This window comes from Loxodonta africana, chromosome 25 (genome assembly GCF_030014295.1).
Source record: "Loxodonta africana isolate mLoxAfr1 chromosome 25, mLoxAfr1.hap2, whole genome shotgun sequence".
Taxonomy (NCBI): domain Eukaryota; kingdom Metazoa; phylum Chordata; class Mammalia; order Proboscidea; family Elephantidae; genus Loxodonta; species Loxodonta africana.
Genome location: NC_087366.1, coordinates 30,231,130 through 30,248,678, shown reverse-complemented (window position 1 = coordinate 30,248,678; position 17,549 = coordinate 30,231,130). Strand labels below are relative to the sequence as shown.

Here is a 17,549-nt window from a genome sequence, read left to right as displayed (position 1 = left end):
ATCTTACACAGTACATTGCCTGTTTATAAGCAAGTATAACAAGTGATTAAGTCAGTGGATGTGTGGGCTCTAGAGCCACACTGCTGGAATTCAAACTCTGGCTTTGCCACTTACTGATTTTGTGGCCCTGTGCAAGTTAGTTAGCCTCTCTGTGTCTGAATTTTGTGATGCCTAACAATAGCCCTCACGATAACACTATGGAGGGAGATTTTGCTGTTGTTTTGTGCCACCGACACACCTGTCAGTTTGTCATACTGTGGTGGCTTGAATCTTGCTGTGATGCTGGACGCTATCTACCAGTATTTCAAATACCAACAGGGTCACCGATGGTGGACAGTTTTCAGCTGAGCTTCCAGACTGGCACACTAGGAAGAAAGACCTGGCAGTCTACTTCTGAAAAATTAGCCAGTGAAAAGCCTATGAATAGCTGCAGAACATTGTCTGATATAGGGCTGGAAGATGAGCCCCTCAAGCTGGAAGGCATTCAAAATACAACTGGGGAAGAGCTGACTCCTCAAAGGAGAGTCGACCTTAATAATGTGGGTGGAGTCAAGCTTTCAGGACTTTCATTTGGTGATGTGGCAAGACTCAAAGTGAGAAGAAACAGTTGCAAACATCCATTAATAATAAGATCATGGAGTGTAAGTATGAATCTAAGAAAATTGTAAATCATCAAAAATGAAATGGAATGCAAAAACATCAATATCCTAGGCATTAGTGAGCTGAAATGGACTGGTATTGGCCATTTTGAATTAGACAGTCATATGGTCTACTATGCCAGGAATGACAAATTGAAGAGGAATGGTATCACATTCAATGTCAAAAAGAACATTTCAAGATCTATTCTTAAATACAACACAGTCAATGATAAGATACTATCTGGGATGATGAGTTAATATGACTATTATTCAAATTTATGTACTGACTAATAGGGCCAAAGAAGAAGAAACTGAATATTTTTACTAACTTCTGCAGTCTGGAATTGATCAAATATGCTATCAAGATGCACTGATAATTATGGGTAATTGGAATACTAATGTTAGAAACAAAGAAGAAGGATTGGTAGTTGGAATATATGGCCTTGGTGTCAGAAATGTTGCTGGAGATTGCATGATAGAATTTTTCAAGACCAATAACTTCTTTATTGCAGATACCCTTTTTCAATGACATAAATGGCAACTATACACGTGGACCTCACTAGATGAAATACACGGGAATCAAATAGCCTACATCTATGGAAAGAGACAATGGAAAAGCTCAATACCATCAGTCAGAAAAAGGCCGGGGGCCAACTGCAGAATAGACCATCAATTGCTCATACGCAATTTTGAGCTGAAGTCGAAGAAAATTCGGATAAGTCCATGAGAGCCAAAGTACAACTTTGAGTGTATTCCACCTGAATTTAGAGACCATCTCAAAAATAGATTTGACACATTGAACATTACTGACTGAAAACTGGATGGGTTGTGGAATGATATCAAGGACATCATACACGAAGAAAGCAAAAGGTCCTTAAAAGACATGAAAGAAAGAAAAGACCAGAATGGATGTCAGAAGAGACTCTGAAACTTGCTTTTGAAAGTAGAGTAGCTAAAGCAAAAGGAAGAAGTGATGACGTAAAAGAGCCAAACAGAATATTTCAAAGGGTGACTTGAGAAGACAAAATAAAGCATTATAACGAAATGTGCAAAAACTTGAAATTAGAAAATCAAAAGGGAAGGACATCCTTGGCATTTTCAAGGTGAAAGAACTGAAGAAAAAATTCAAGCCTTGAGTTGCAATATTGAAGGCTACTATGGGCAAACTATTGACTGATGTAGGAAGCAACAAAGAAGATGGAAGGAATACACAGAGTCACTGTACCAAAAAGAATTGGTTGACGTTCAGCCATTTCAGGAGGTAGCATGTGATCAAGAACCAATGGTACTGAAGGGAGAAGTCCAAGCTGCACTGAAAGCACTGGCAAAAAACAAGACCCCAGGAATGGATCGAGTACCAATTCAGATGTTTCAACAAACAGATGCAGCACTGGAGGTGCTCACTTGTCTATGCCAAGATTTGGAAGAGAACTACCTGGCCAACTGACTGGAAGAGATCCATATTTGTACCCATTTCAAAGAAGGGTGTCATGGATTGAACTATGTCCCCCCAAAATATCTGTCACTTAGCTGGTCCATGAGTCCCACTATTGTATGATTATCCACCTTTTTGTCATCTCATGTGATTTTCCTATGTGTTGTTGATTCTATCACTATGATGTTAATGAGATGGATTACCAGCAGTTATGTTGATGAGATCTACAAGATTAGTTTGTGTCTTAAGCTAATCTCTTTAGAGATACAAAAGAGAGAAGTGAACAGAGAGACATGAAGACATTGTACCACCAAGAAAGCAGTGCAGGGAGCAGAGCGCATCCTCTGGACCTGGGGTTCCTGCAAGGAGAAGCTCCTAGTCCAGGGGAAGAGTGATGAGAAGGACCTTCCTCCAGAGCTTATAGAGAGAGAAAGCCTTCCCCTGGAGCTCACACCCTGACTTTGGCCTACTAAACTGTGAGAAAATAAATTTCTTTTGGCTAAAGCCATCCACTTATGGTATTTCTGTTACAGCAGCACTAGAAGAAGAGATCCATATTTATGCCTATTCCCAAGAAGGGTGATCCAACCGAATGTGGAAATTATAGAACAATATCATTAATATCATACCCAAGCAAAATTCTGCTGAAGATCATTCAAAAATGGCTGCAGCAGTATATCAACAAGGACCTGCCCGAAATTTAGGCTGGTTTCAGAAGAGGACGTGGAACCAGGGATATCATTGCTGATGCCAGATGGATCCTGGCTGAAAGCAGAGAATACCAGAAGGATGTTTACCTGTGTTTTATTGACTATGCAAAGGCATTCGACTGTCTGGATCATAACAAACTATGCATAACACTGCAAGGAATGGAAATTCTTTTTTAATTGTGCTCATGAGGAACCTTTACATAGATCAAGAGGCAGTTGTTCGGACAGAACAAGAGGATACTGATTGGTTTAAAGTCAGGAAAGGTGTGTGTCAGGGTTGTATTCTTTCACCATACCTAGTTAACCTGTATGCTGAACAAATAATACGAGAAGCTGGACTATATGAAGAAGAACCGGACATCAGGATTGGAGGAAGACTCATTAACAACCTGCGTTATGCAGATGACACAACCCTGCTTGCTGAAAGTGAAGAGGACTTGAAGCACTTACCAATGAAGATCAAAGGCCACAGCCTGCAGTATGGATTACACCTCAACATAAAGAAAACAAAAATCCTCACAACTGGACCAATGAGCAACATCATGATAAATGGAGAAAAGATCGAAGTTGTCAAGGATTTCATTTTACTTGGATCCACAATCAACACCCATGGAAGCAGCAGTCAAGAAATCAAAAGACACGTTGCATTGGGTAAATCTGCTGCAAAGGACCTCTTCAAAGTGTTGAAGAGCAAAGATGTCATCCTGAAGACTAAGGAGTGCCTGACCCAAGCCATGATATTTTCAGTCACATCATATACATGTGAAAGCTGGACAATGAATAAGGAAGACCGAAGAAGAGTTGACGCCTTTGAATTGTAGTGTTGGCAAAGAATATTGAATATACCATGGACTGCCAAAAGAACAAACAAATCTGTCTTGGAAGAAGTACAGCCAGAATGCTTCTTAGAGGCAAGAATGGCGAGACTGCGTCTAACATACTTTGGACATGTTTTCAGGAGGGATCAGTCCCTGGAGGACATCATGCTTGGCAGAGTACAGGGTCAGCGGAAAAGAGGAAGACCCTCAGCGAGGTAGATTGACATAATGGCTGCAACAATGAGCTCAAGCATAACAACGATTGTAAGGATGGCTCAGGACCAGGCAGTGTTTTGTTCTGTTGTGCATAGGGTCGCTATGAGTAGGAACCAACTTGATGGCACCTAACAACAACAACAGCAGCACTAGATGACTAAGACAAAGGGTGATCCAATAGAATGCAGAAATTATCGAACACTGTAACTAATATCACACACAAGTAAAATTTTGCTGAAGATCATTCAAAAGCAGATGTAACAGAAAATTAACAGGGAACGTCCAGAAATTCAAGCTGGATTCAGAAGAGGATGTGGAACAAGGGATATCATTGCTGATGTCAAATGGATCTTGGCTGAAAGCAGAGAATACCAGAAAGTTGTTTACTTATGTTTTATTGAGTATGCAAAGGCATGCAATCCTTGCATAAGTATGAAATCCCACTGCAGAGAATGGGATTTCCAGAACACTTAATTGTGCTTATGAGGAGCCTGTACATAGACCGTGAAGCAGTTGTTCAAACATAACAAGGGGATACTATGTTGTTTAAAATCAAGTAAGTAGTTCATCACGATTGTATCCTTTCACCATACTTATTCGACCTGTACTGCTGAAAGTGAAGAGGACTTGAAGCACTTATCAATGAAGATCAAAGACCACAGCCTTCAGTATGGATTACACCTCAACATAAAGGAAACAAAAATCCTCACAACTGGACCAATAAGCAACATCATGATAAACAGAGAAAAGATTGTGGATCCAAGCATTTCATTTTACTTGGATCCACAATCAATGCCTATAGAAGCAGCAGTCAAGAAATCAAAGAACACATTGCATTGCCCAAATCTGCTGCAAAAGGCCTCTTTAAACTGTTAAAAAGCAATGATGTCATTTTAAGGACTAAGGTGAGCCTGACCCAAGCCATGGTGTTTTCAATCTGTTCATATACATGTGGAAGCTGGACAACGAAAAAGGAAGCCTGAAGAAGAATTGATGCCTTTAAATTATAGTGTTGACGAAGAATATTGAATATACCATGGACTGACAGAAGAATGAATGAATCTCTCTTGAAAGAAGTACAGCCAGAATACTCCTTAGAAGCAAGGATGACAACACTTCATTTCACATACTTTGGACATATTATCAGGAGGGACCAGTCCCTGGAGAATGACATCATGCTTGGTAAAGTAGACAGAGAAAAAGAGGAAGACACTCAACGATATGATTAGACACAGTGGCTGCAACAATGGGGTCAAACATAATATCAATTGTGAGGATGCCCAGGACAAGGCAATGTTTCGTTCTGTTGTACGTGGGGTTACTATGGGTCGGAACTGGTTCAACGGCATCTGAGAACGGCAACAACATAACAAGTGACTAAGTCAGTGGGTGTGTGGGCTCTAGAGTCACACTGCTGGAATACAAACTCTGGCTCTGTTGTTGTTGTTGTTAGGTGCCATCGAGTCAGTTCCGACTCCTAGCGACCCTATGCACAACAGAACGAAACACTGCCCGGTCCTGCGACATCCTCACAATACTTGTTATGTTTGAACTCATTGTTGCAGCCACTGTGTCAATCTACCTCGTTGAGGGTTGTCCCCTTTTCCACTGACCCTGTGCTCTGCCAAGCATGATGTCCTTCTCTAGGGACTGATCCCTCCTGAAAACATGTCCAAAGTAGGTAAGACGCAGTCTCACCATTGTTGCCTCTAAGGAGCATTCTGGCTGTACTTCTTCCGAGACAGATTTGTTCGTTCTTTTGGCACTCCGTGGTATATTCAATATTCTTTGCCAACACCACAATTCAAAGGCGTCATCTCCTCTTCGGTCTTGCTTATTCATTGTCCAGCTTTCACATGCATATGATGCGATCGAGAAAATACCATGGCTTGGGTCAGGCGCACCTTAGTCTTCAAGGTGGCATCTTTGCTCTTCAACTCTTTAAAGAGGTTTTTTTTTTTTTTTTTTTTTTTTTGCAGCAGATTTACCCAATGCAATGTGTCTTTTGATTTCTTGACTGCTGCTTCCATGGGTGTTGATTGTGGATCCAAGTAAAATGAAATCCTTGACAACTTCGATCTTTTCTCCATTTATCATGATGTTGCTCATTGGTCCAGTTGTGAGGATTTTTGTTTTCTTTATGTTGGGGTGTAATCCATACTGCAGGCTGTGGCCTTTGATCTTCATTGGTAAGTGCTTCAAGTCCTCTTCACTTTCAGCAAGCAGGGTTGTGTCATCTGCATAACGCAGGTTGTTAATGAGTCTTCCTCCAATCCTGATGCCCGGTTCTTCTTCATATAGTCCAGCCTCTCGTATTATTTGTTCAGCATACAGATTAACTAGGTATGGTGAAAGAATACAACCCTGTCACACACCTTTCCTGACTTTAAACCAATCAGTATCCTCTTGTTCTGTCCGAACAACTGCCTCTTGATCTATGTAAAGGTTCCTCATGAGTACAATTAAAAAAGAATTTCCATTCCGTGCAGTGTTATGCATAGTTTGTTATGATCCAGACAGTCGAATGCCTTTGCATAGTCAATAAAACACAGGTAAACATCCTTCTGGTATTCTCTGCTTTCAGCCAGGATCCATCTGGCATCAGCAATGATATCCCTGGTTCCACGTCCTCTTCTGAAACCAGCCTGAATTTCTGGCAGGTCCTTGTTGATATACTGCTGCAGCCATTTTTGAATGATCTTCAGCAGAATTTTGCTTGGGTATGATATTAATGATATTGTTCTATAATTTCCACATTCGGTTGGATTACCTTTCTTGGGAATAGGCATAAATATGGATCTCTTCCAATCAGTTGACCAGGAAGCTGTCTTCCATATTTCTTGGCATAGATGAGTGAGCACCTCCAGCATCTGTTTGTTGAAATATCTCAATTGATATTCCATCAGTTCCTGGAGCCTTGTTTTTTGCCAATGCCTTCAGAGCAGCTTGGACTTCTTCATTCAGTACCATTGGTTCCTGATCATGTGCGACCTCTTGAAATGGTTGAATATCGACTAATTCTTTTTGGTATAATGACTCTATGTATTCCTTCCATCTTCTTTTGATGCTTCCTGCATCATTTAATATTTTCCCCATGCAATCCTTCACTATTGCAACTCGAGGCTTGAATTTTTTTCTTCAGTTCCTTCAGCTTGAGAAATGCTGAGCGTGTTCTTCCCTTTTGGTTTTCCATCTCCAGCTCTTTGCACATGTCATTATAATACTTTATTTTGTCTTCTCAAGAGGCCGTTTGAAATCTTCTGTTCAGTTCTTTTACTTCATCAATTCTTCCTTTTGCTTTAGCTACTTGACGCTCAAGAGCAAGTTTCAGCGTCTCCTCTGACATCCACCTTGGTCTTTTCTTTCTTTCCTATCTTTTCACTGACCTCTTGCTTTCTTCATGGATGATGTCCTTGATGTCATTCTACAACTCGTCTGATCTTCGGTCACTAGTGTTCAATGCATCAAATTTATTCTTCAGAGGGTCTCTAAATTCAGGTGGGATATACTCAAGGTTATATTTTGTCTTTCGTGGACTTGCTCTGATTTTCTTCAGTTTCAGCTTGAACTTGCATATGAGCAATTGATGGTCTTTTCCACAATCGGCCCCTGGCCTTGTTCTGACTGATGATATTGAACTTTTCCATCGTCTCTTTCCACAGATGTAGTCAATTTGATTTCTGTGTGTTCCATCTGGCGAGGTCCATGTGTATAGTCGTCGTTTATGTTGGTGAAAGAAGGTATTTGCAATGAAGAAGCCGTTGGTCTTGCAAAAATCTGTCATTCCATCTCCAGCATTGTTTCTATCACAAAGGCCATATTTTCCAACTACCGATCCCTCTTCTTTGTTTCCAACTTTCACATTCCAGTCACCAGTAATTATCAATGCATCTTGATTGCATGTTCAATCAATTTCAGACTGCAGCAGCTGGTAAAAATCTTCTTTTTCTTTATCTTTGGCCCTAGTGGTTGTTGTGTAAATTTGAATAGTAGTCGTATTAACTGGTCTTCCTTGCAGGCGTATGGATATCATCCTATCACTGACAGCATTGTACTCCAGGATACATCCTGAAACATTCTTTTTGACAATGAATGCAACACCATTCCTCTTCAAGTTGTCATTCCCAGCATGGTAGACTATATGGTTGTCTTATTCAAAGTGGCCAATACCAGTCCATTTCAGCTCACTAATGCCTAGGATATCGATGTTTATGCATTCCATTTCATTTTTGACGATTTCCAATTTTCCTAGATTCATACTTCGTACATTCCAGGTTCCGATTATTAATGGATGTTTGCAGCTGTTTCTTCTGATTTTGAGTCATGCCACATCAGCAAATGAAGGTCCCGGAAGCTTTACTCCATCCACGTCATTAAGGTCGACTCTACTTTGAGGAGGCAGCTCTTCCCCAGTCATCTTTTGAGTGCCTTCCAACCTGGGGGGCTCATCTTCCAGCACTATATCAGACAATGTTCCGCTGCTATTCATAAGGTTTTCACTGGCTAATGCTTTTCAGTAGACTGCCGGGTCCTTCTTCCTAGTCTGTCTTAGTCTGGAAGCTCAGCTGAAACCTGTCCTCCATGGGTGACCCTGCTAGTATCTGAACACCAGTGGCATAGCTTCTAGCATCACAGCAACACAGAAGCTCCCACAGTACGACAAACTGACAGACATGTCACTTACTTATTCTGTGTCCCTGAACAAGTTGTTTAACCTCTCTGCATCTTAATTAGGAGCCCTGGTGATGCAGTGATTAAGAGCTTGGCTGCTAACCAAAAGGTCGGCAGTTTGAATCCAATAGCCGCTCCTTGGAAACCCCATGGGGCAGTTCTACTCCCTCCTATAGGGTCGCTATGAGTCAGAATCGACTTGATGGCAACAGATTTAACTTTCTTGTGTGTGTGTGGTGTCTTAATTTTGTGATGTCTCAGTATAGTCCTCACAAAAACCCTATGGTGAGAGATGTTGTTGTTACATGCCATAGAGTCAATTCCGACTCATAGCAAACCTATAAAGAAAAAAAAAAATTTTTTTTTTCTATAGCAACTATTATATCCCCATCTTAGACATTGACCCTAAACTTGCCAGGCACAAAGTGTGTGATGTATTTGATATAGTCCTCATAATAACCCTGTGAAAGAGAAATGTCCCTGGCAAGCTTAGGCTCAATGTCTGTCTTGTTTACTGTCATATCCCTAATGTCTAGCACTGTGTTAGATGCTGTATAAATACGGATTGAATTCATTAAAAAGTGAATAAATCTTATTATACCATGCCCCCTGCCTACTATATTCTCCTATTCTTTCCCCCAGTTAAGAAAAATCTCTCCCCATTTTTTGTTTTGTTTTGGGCCTCAGGTACATTATCATTACTGGTCCTTAGAACACCCTCTCTCACTCTCTCTCTCTTTTTTTTTAATGTCCAATCTCCATCCCTATCCCTTTTACCTCCTCAAGGACTTAATGTAATATGTCCAATATACATACACATGTGAGTGCGTGTATGTGAATGTGTGAGAGAAAGTATATATGTGTGTGTGGTGTTGCTTTGGGTATGTCTATGTTTTAAATTTACTTAAATAAATCTCCATCTGAATTAATCTCTTACCTACCCCCAGGGAAATGTGCAGAATGCCAGCCCAAATGAACAAGATTTTAAGATGATGGCAGAATGTAAAATCCCCAATTAGGAAGGGAAGAAAAGATTTTTGCAAAGGTGTTCAGAGGACATGGATTATGTGGCTGGTGCCCTACACAGGTGGGCACCTAAGATAGGAAGGAATACTTAGCAAAGAGGCCCAAAGCTCTAGAAAACACTTGCCAACTTATATTTCGACATAAAATTTTCAACTGGAAGTATTAAACATTGCTCTCTTTTTTTTTTTTTCTCAAGTGCAAAGGGGCACTAAATACCACAGAGGCCAGGGGTTACTGAGAAAACAAATACTAGGACTCTAGGCACTACACAGAGATCCAGCCAGCCACAAACCAGGGCCTGATCAGGTCTTCTGGGAGTGGCAGGTTCCCAGCAGAATAATAACTGGGAAGCTCCCAGTTATTATTGCCTAGAGGTTTGTGGACTCAGAGTCCGGAATTACTTCAATTGCACAGAACCTTCTTGTAGTTGAGTCTGCCCAGACAAATTGCTTCTTCATTTTCCTACCCTCATGGAACAAAGACTTCCAGGCCCTATTCCACTACTTCCTGTTTTTATTTCTCCAGGAGAGCTTTGTGAGTTTGTAGGCCCATTTATTCCAGAAGCAGAGCTTTGCTGGCCATGCTTGCCTTTTTGGAATGTTCATGTTGGCTCATAAAGTTTTTGCTGTGTGTGTTCCTTCATGAGCTGTATTCATTTATATCCCAAAGGCGAGCCTCAGAATACACCGATATACAAATGTAGGGCGCTGCCCCACCAGTCTTCTACCTTCCTCTCCTGCCAGAACAGCAAACCTTCTGCCAAAGCTCTCTAGACAAAACGGATATTGGGGTTTCAAGCCAATGGTATAGCTTCCACTCAAGCACGTGGTGGAGACTGTAAGCACGTAAGGCCAACTGGTGTCCCCAATGTCCAGGGCTGAATTGTCAGCCACCAACTCAGGCTTCAGAAAGCATTGCCTTCGGATTCGTTACTCAACATTTAAGGATATAAATCGATTAATGATGTCATGGGAACTCTGGCCCTTTGGAAAAATGACCAGCACCCCAGTAGACATATTGAGAATAAGGAAGACAAATGATGGAGGTTTATGCATTAGAATGGAAATGTGGGGTCTTAAATAATTTCTAATATGCTGATGTAACTGGCAATCCCTGAAAAGAAATATGCTGAACAGGTGAGTCAGGCAAGAATATGATTTCAGGGGCAGTGCTGTGCCTTAATAAGAGGAAGTTTACCATTGGGTTTCCTACACTGAGGGGAAGCATAAGAAGAGGAATTTTGAGAGCAGAGAGGAAGAAGGAAGGGGCTGCTGGAGAACCAGGAGGAGAGTTGGGGGAGGGCTGGGTGGGTGGTAGAAAACAAGATTCCTAATGACAGGGCCAAACATGTGAGTCTATGCTTATGGCTTAGCATTTTTGGATGTAACTTGGCCCTGGAATCATCAGGAAGTTTAATTTTCAGAGACGGTGTTTCCTGGAATATGAGGAGGAAAAAAGGCTACTTCTGAAAAAGAATGGTGAAAGGTCACGATTTAAAGAGAAAACTGCCACCCTTTTACCTTAATCCACAGGTGGTACCTGTGGAACATTAGCCAAAAGCTGAGACAAGAAAAGGGGCCCAAATGAAGGATGTTAACCCTAGTTTCTGTGGTTAGGACAGTGTATGGGAGGGGTATTATTGGAGACTAATCTGAGTCTGGAAACCCTGGTGATGTAGTGGTTAAGAGCTAAGGCTGCTAACCAAAATGTTCGTGGTTCGAATCTACCAAGCACTCCTTGGAAACCCTATGGGACAGTTCTACTCCATCCTATAGGGTCGATATTAGTCGGAATTAACTCTATGGCAACGGGTTTGGTCTTTTTTTAAAAAAAACCTGGGTTTAGAAGGAACAAGAAAGTTGTGGAACAAGAAGGCAAGTCTCCCATCTTTTCTTTCAAAGACACAAATTCTTCACTAAATTGAGGAAGGGCAAGAGAGTTGAAACGCCTCCGTTAACAAAGGAACATTTTTGCTCAGACCCAGTTTTACTTCCAGTTTAATCCTTTCTTAGTACATCAGCATTCTCTGGACCATTCATTCACTACAAATATATTTATTGTCACCCTATATGTACTTTTTTTTTTTTTTTATGTACTAGGAATCCCTGGATGGTACAAATGGTTTACACGCTTTACTGCTAACTGAAAGGTTGGAGGTTTAAGTCCAGCCAGAGGCACCTCAGAAGAAAGGCCTGAATATCATCTCCTGAAAAAAATCAGCCATTAAAAACCTTATAGAGTGTAGTTATAACTCTGACACACATGGGGTAGCCATGAGTCAGAATTGACTCAAGATGGCAACTGGTTTTTACCATGTGCTATACTCTGGGGAATCAACAGAGAAAGTCAGGGCTTTCATCTCTGCAATCTACAACTGGCAAGAATTCTCTGCTTGAAGAAAGTTGGTGAGTAAAACTTTCTGGTTTTGCCTTTCTCAGCTTGCTCTGTATGTAATAGATTCCTGAGGTCCTATTTCTCAAGGGAACCCTGATCTGGCTGCTGGACTTATTACATTGCAACCCCAGTGGAATTAGTTAACTGCCCAGATAGTCAGTGGAAGATGCTGGCAGTGCTATGGGTCAGTGTAATGTTGTTAGTGGATGGTCTCAGTATCTGAGGTCTAAAGGAGGTTAAAAGTCAACTCAAATCAAGTTGTGGCCTGACCCTGTGAAAATAGTTTTTTCTCCAGCCTGTGCCCTTCCAGCTGCTTTATTATTATTATCATTACTATTATTTTTTCATGAATGTAAAGGAGTTGCCTCACTCTATGTTGTTTTTGTTGTTAGGTGCCTTCGAGTTGGTTCGGACTCGTAGTGACCCTATGTACAACAGAATAAAACACTGCCTGGTCCTGTGCCATCCTCACCATTGCTGCTATGTTTGAGCCCATTGTTGCAGTCATTGTATCAATCCATCTCACTAAGGGTCTTCCTCTTTTTTGCTGACCCTCTACTTTACCAAGCATGATGACCTGTTCCAGGGACTGGCCCCTCTGATAACGTGTCCAAAGTACGTAAGACAAAATCTTGCCATGCTCCCTTCTAAGGAGCATTCTGGCTGTACTTCTTCCAAGACAGATTTGTTCAGTCTTCTGGCAGTCCCTGGTATATTCAATATGCTTTGCCAACATTACAATCCAAAGGCATCACTTCTTCAGCCTCCCTTATTCATTGCCCAGGTTTTGCATGCATATGAAGACATTGAAAATACCATGACTTGGATCAGGAACACTTTAGTCCTCAAAGTGACATCTTTGCTTTTTAACACTTTAAAGAGGTCTTTTGCAGCAGATTTGCACAATGCAATATGTCTTTTGATTTCTTGACTGCTGCTTCCATCGGTGTTGATTATGGATCCAAGTAAAATGAAATCTTTGACAAATTCAATCTTTCTCCATTTATCATGATGTTGCTTATTGGTCCAGTTTTGAGAATTTTTCTTTATGTTGGGGTATAATCAATACTGAAGGCTGTAGTCTTGTTCGTCATCAGTAAGTGCTTCAAGTCCTCTTCACTTTCAGCAAGCAAGTTGTGTCATCCATGTATTGCAGGTTATTAATGAGTCTTCCACCAATCCTAATGCCACATTCTTCTTCATATAGTCCAGCTTCTTGGATTATTTGCTCAGCATACAGATTTAATAAGGATGGTGAAAGGATATAACCCTGATGCACACCTTTTCTTGATTTTAAACCATGCTCACTGTTGCAGTCACTTGTTCTATTCAAATGACCACCCTCTTGGTCTAAGTACAGGTTCCGCGTGAGCACAATTAAGTGTTCTGGAATTACCCTTCTTCACACTGTTATCAATGATTTGTTATAATCCACACACTCGAATGCCTTTGCGCAGTCAATAAAACACAGGAAAACATCTTTCTGGTATTCTCTGCTTTCAGCCAAGATCCATCTGACATCAGCAATGATACCCCTGATTCCACGTCCTCTTCTGAATCCAGCTTGAATTTCTGGTAGTACCCTGTCAACATACTGCTACAACCATTTTTGAATTATCTCCAGGAAAACTTTACTTGTGTGTGATATTAATTACATTGTTCAATAATTTCTGCATTCTGTTGGATCATCTTTCTTTTTGGAATGGGCACAAATACGCCAGTCAGTTGGCCAGGTACCTGGTTTCCAAATTTCTTGGCATAGATGAGTGAACACTTCCAGTGTTGCATCCATTTGTTTGAATATCTCAACTGGTACTCCGTCAGTTCCTGGAGCCTTGTTTTTCACAAATTCTTTCAGTGCAGCTTGGACTTCTCCCTTCAATACCATTGCCTGTTGATCACATGCTATCTCCTAAAATGACAGAATGTCAACCAATACTTTTTGATACAATGACTCTGTATATTCCTTCCATCTTCTTTTGATGCTTCCTGCATCAGTCAATAATAGTTTTCCCATAGTATCCTTCAATATTGCGACTTGAGATTTGAATTTTTCCTCAGTTCTTTCAGCTTGAGAAACGCTGAGCATGTTCTTCCTTTTTGGTTTTCTAACTCCAGGTTTTTGCACATTTCATTATAATACTTTACTTTGTCTTCTCAAGTCACCCTTTGAAATATTCTGTTCAGCTCTTTTACTTCATCATTTCTTCCTTTCACTTTAACTACTATACTTACAAGAGCAAGTTTCAGAGTCTCTTTTGAAATCCATTCTGGTCTTTCCTTTCTTTCCTGTCTTTTTAATGACTTTTTGATGTCTTCATGCAGGATGTCCTCGATGTCATCCCACAAGTCTCTGGTCTTTGGTCAGTAGTGTTCAATGTGTCAAATCTATTCTTGAGATGGTCTCTAAATTCAGGTGGGATATACTCAAGGTTGTGCTTTGTCTCTCATGGACTCATTTTAATTTTCGTAAGCTTCAGCTTGAACTTGCACCTGAGTAATTGATAGCCTGTCCCACGGTCAGTCCCTAGACTCTTTCTGACTGATGATATTGAGCTTTTCCATCATCTCTTTCCACAGATGTAGTCAATTCGATTCCTATGTATTCCATCTCGCAAGGTCCACATGCATAGTCACCATTTATGCTGTTGAAAAAGATATTTCCTATGAATAGATTGTCAGTCCTGTAAAATTCTGTCATGCGATCTTCCACCTTGTTTCTCTCACTGATGCTCCCTGTTGCATGGTCATCTAGTGCTGCTATAACAGAAATACCACAAGTGTATGGCTTTAGCAAAGAGAATTTTATTTCCTCACAGTAAAGTAAGCTAAAAGTCCAAATTCAGGGCAGCAGCTCCAGGGGAAGGCTTTCTCTCTCTGTTGGCTCTGGAGAAATGTCCTTTTGATGCATCAGTCTTCCCTTGGTCTGGGAGCATCTCAGAGCAGGAACCTCAGGTCCAAAGGATGAGCTCTGCTCCTGGCACTGCTTTCAGGGTAATATGAGGTCCCCAACTCTCTGCTTACTTCCCTTTCCATGTAAGATAAAAGGTGGTGCAAGCCATACTCCAGGGAAACTCCATTTACATTGAATCGTGGATGTGATCTTAGTAAGTGTCTTACAATCCCACCCTAATCCTCTTTAACATAAGATTACTAACACACAATGGAAGATAACCATACAATACTGGGAATCATGGCCCAGCCAAATTGATACACAGATTTTTGGGGGGACATAACTCAATCTATGACAACATATTTTCCAACTCTGATCCTTCTTCCTTGTTTCCAACATCCTCATTCCGATCACCAGTAATTATCAGCCCATTTAAATTGCATGTTTGATCAAGTTCAGACTGCAGAAGTTGATAAAAATCTTCAATTTCTTCACCTTTGGCATTAGTGGTTGGTACATAAATTTGAATAATAGTCATGTTTACTAGTCTTCCTTTATCACTGACAGTGTTGTGCTTCATAATAGATCTTGAAATATCCTTTTTGTGAATGAATGCAACACTGTTCCTCTTCAATTTGATTGTGCAATTCAAGATGACCAATATCAGTCATTTCAGCTCACTAATACCTAGAATGCCTAGAATATGTATTTTTAAGTGTTCTCTTTTATTTTTGACAACTTCCAGTTTTCCTAGATTCATGCTTTGTATACTCCAAGTTCCAATTATTAATGGATGTTTGCAGCTGTTTCTTCTATTTTGAGTAGTGCCACATCAGCAAACGAAGGTTTCAAAAGCTTACTCCATCCAGGTCATTAAGGTCGACTCTATTTAAGGAAGCAGCTCTTCTCCGGTTGTATTTTTTTTTTATTATTAATTTTTATTGAGCTTCAAGTGAACGTTTACAAATCAAGTCAGACTGTCACATATAAGTTTATATACACCTTACTCCATACTCCCACCTGCTCTCCCCCTAACGAGTCAGCCCTTCCAGTCTCTCCTTTCATGACAATTTTGCCAGCTTCCAACTCTCTCTATCCTCCCATCCCCCCTCCAGACAGGAGATGCCAACACAGTCTCAAGTGACCACTTGATATAATTAGCTCACTCTTCATCAGCATCTCTCACCTACCCACTATCCAGTCCCTTTCATGTCTGATGAGTTGTCTTCGGGAATGGCTCCTGTCCTGGGCCAACAGAAGGTTTGGGGACCATGACCGCCGGGATTCCTCTAGTCTCAGTCAGACCATTAAGTCTGGTCTTTTTATGCGAATTTGGGGTCTGCATCCCACTGATCTCCTGCTCCCTCAGGGGTTCTCTGTTGCACTCCCTGTCAGGGCAGTTGCCGATTGTGGCCGGGCACCAACTAGTTCTTCTGGTCTCAGGATGATGTAGGTCTCTGGTTCATGTGGCCCTTTCTGTCTCTTGGGCTCTTAGTTGTAGTGTGACCTTGGTGTTCTTCATTCTCCTTTGATCCAGGTGGGATGAGACCAATAGATGCATCTTAGATGGCCGCTTGTTAGCGTTTAAGACCCCAGACGCCACATTTCAAAGTGGGATGCAGAATGTTTTCATAATAGAGTTATTTTGCCAATTGACTTAGAAGTCCCCTTAAGCCATGGTCCCAAAACCCCCGCCCTTGATCTGCTGACCTTTGAAGCATTCATTTTATCCCGGAAACTTCTTTGCTTTTGGTCCAGTCCAGTTGAGCTGACCTTCCATGTATTGAGTATTGTCCTTCCCCTTCACCTAAAGCAATTCTTATCTACTAATTAATCAGTAAAAAAACCCTCTCCCACCCTCCCTCCCCCTGCCCCTTGTAACCACAGAAGTATGTGTTCTTCTCAGTTTATACTATTTCTCAAGATCTTATAATAGTGGTCTTATACAATATTTGTCCTTTTGCCTCTGACTAATTTCACTCAGCATAATGCCTTCCAGGTTCCTCCATGTTATGAAATGTTTCACAGATTCATCACTATTCTTTATCGATGCGTAGTATTCCATTGTGTGAATATACCACAATTTATTTAACCATTCATCCGCTGATGGACACCTTGGTTGCTTCCAGCTTTTTGCTATTGTAAACAGAGCTGCAATAAACATGCGTGTGCATATATCTGTTCCTGTGAAGGCTCTTATTTCTCTAGGGTATATTCCGAAGAGTGGGATTTCTGGGTTGTATGGTAGTTCTATTTCTAACTGTTTAAGATATCGCCAGATAGATTTCCAAAGTGGTTGTACCATTTTACATTCCCACCAGCAGTGTACAAGAGTTCCAATCTCTCCGCAGCCTCTCCAACATTTATTATTTTGTGTTTTTGGATTAATGCCAGCCTTGTTGGAGTGAGATGGAATCTCATCGTGGTTTTAATTTGCATTTCTCTAATGGCTAATGATCGAGAGCATTTTCTCATGTATCTGTTAGCTGCCTGAATATCTTCTTTAGTAGGTGTGTGTTCATATCCTTTGCCCACTTCTTGATTGGGTTGTTTGTCTTTTTCTGGTTGAGTTTTGACAGAATCATATAGATTTTAGAGATCAGGCACTGGTCAGAGATGTCATAGCTGAAAATTCTTTCCCAATCTGTAGGTGGTCTTTTTACTCTTTTGGTGAAGTCTTTAGATGAGCATAGGTGTTTGATTTTTAGGAGCTCCCAGTTATCTGGTTTCTCTTCGTCATTTTTGGTA

The 17,549-nt window shown here is 40.9% G+C and overlaps 1 long non-coding RNA gene across 2 annotated transcripts in view; it reads left to right on the top strand.

Annotated features, from left to right (window-relative positions):
* Positions 1-17,549, top strand: part of LOC111750903 (uncharacterized) — a 74,542-nt gene that overhangs the window by 27,830 nt on the left and 29,163 nt on the right. For both annotated transcript variants that reach the window (XR_010319401.1, XR_010319400.1), the window contains exon 2: positions 11,614-11,919. This is a non-coding gene — a long non-coding RNA (uncharacterized LOC111750903). The remainder of the gene's footprint in view (positions 1-11,613; positions 11,920-17,549) is intronic.